This window comes from Centruroides sculpturatus, unplaced genomic scaffold (assembly GCF_000671375.1).
Source record: "Centruroides sculpturatus isolate CEXI.00-Female unplaced genomic scaffold, Cexi_2.0 scaffold7449, whole genome shotgun sequence".
Classification (NCBI taxonomy): domain Eukaryota; kingdom Metazoa; phylum Arthropoda; class Arachnida; order Scorpiones; family Buthidae; genus Centruroides; species Centruroides sculpturatus.
In genome coordinates this window covers 1-1,375 of record NW_019391556.1, presented here as the reverse complement: position 1 = coordinate 1,375, position 1,375 = coordinate 1, and the positions used below count along the sequence as shown (strand labels likewise).

The 1,375-nt window shown below is 39.0% G+C and overlaps 1 long non-coding RNA gene across 1 annotated transcript; it reads right to left on the bottom strand.

The window, feature by feature from the left end:
• LOC111617583 lies at positions 1-340 on the bottom strand. Its single transcript, XR_002755441.1, has 3 exons — positions 270-340; positions 161-201; positions 1-87 (listed from the first exon to the last, which is right to left on the bottom strand). It is a non-coding gene; the product is annotated as an uncharacterized LOC111617583 (long non-coding RNA).
• Between the last annotated feature and the right edge of the window lie 1,035 nt (positions 341-1,375).

Sequence of the window (1,375 nt, the reverse complement as noted above, 5' to 3'; positions counted from 1 at the left end):
AACAAGATTTGGGTTTCTCCATTCGATATCCGACTTTCAACAAATGGAAGAGACGTTCGGGAAGGATACCCGGATAAGGAGATGCTCCTAAATCGAAAATGGATTATTAAAGGATGTTCCGACGAAAATCCGCGTTAACCGTACTCTACGTTGTACTTACCTAGAGTAACGATTTCCCACAGCACCACACCGAATGCCCACCTACACGAATGGAAAAAAATTTTACTTTTCAATGAGCGAGAGTGTATCGAATGCGAAAAGTAACCTACACGTCGCTCCTCGTAGTGTAAATGTGATCTTCTAGAGACTCGATGGCCATCCACTTCACCGGAACCGGACCCTAAAAGCGTTCGATNGCCCACCTACACGAATGGAAAAAAATTTTACTTTTCAATGAGCGAGAGTGTATCGAATGCGAAAAGTAACCTACACGTCGCTCCTCGTAGTGTAAATGTGATCTTCTAGAGACTCGATGGCCATCCACTTCACCGGAACCGGACCCTAAAAGCGTTCGATAAAATAACAAGTTTGCTAATTTATCAAACATTTCAAAAATGTTAAAGTATAATGATGGAAACGTTTGAAAAAACCAGATAAATATAAAGATAATTCGATTCGTAATTTACAGTTACAAATATCGAGAGTGGCGAAAATAAAAATTAAATTAAATTTTTAATAAAAAGTAATAAAAAGTCACGGTGGAAAACCCGAATCGAAGTTTCGAAATAATACAAGTTAGGTCTATAAACGTAAGGCGGGGACATCGATGTTCCCTACGGAGCGGCCATTTTGGATCCGCAGTTCCGAGGTCCCGATACAAATTTCACGCTATCTACGCGCTGTAAACTGCCCGTTCCTTCGAGTTAAAGCCACGGAATTCCTTTTATAATATCAAGTAGATTCTCTTTTCATTTAGAATCTTATTTTCACTTTTAACGGATCACCCTAGTTAATGTGCAGATTAGCTAGGTAATGCGTACATTAACGGATTTCGAGCTTTAGCGGTAACATATATATATATCAATTTAGATTACAATAGTTATAGAGGGAGGAGGATTATGTACTGTACAGTGTATAAAATGCTCGGAATTGTCGCAGCTTATCGGGCTTGGCGGTCTTTAGATCTTCGTAAGAACTGTCACACGAAACTTTCGCGAGAATCTTCACGCGTAACGTCGGACGTATTCGTGAAATACGATCCACGCGACGACCACCGATACGCGGATGGGTATTATACGTAATATTTTTTCACAATCTAAATATAGGCCTATTTTTACATCTATATTTAATAGAGAGTCGAGTGCAAATAGAAATGATTTCCTCTCGCTTCGAAAGTTCATATGGCAGCATACAAATTACAAAATATTTCAGAAAA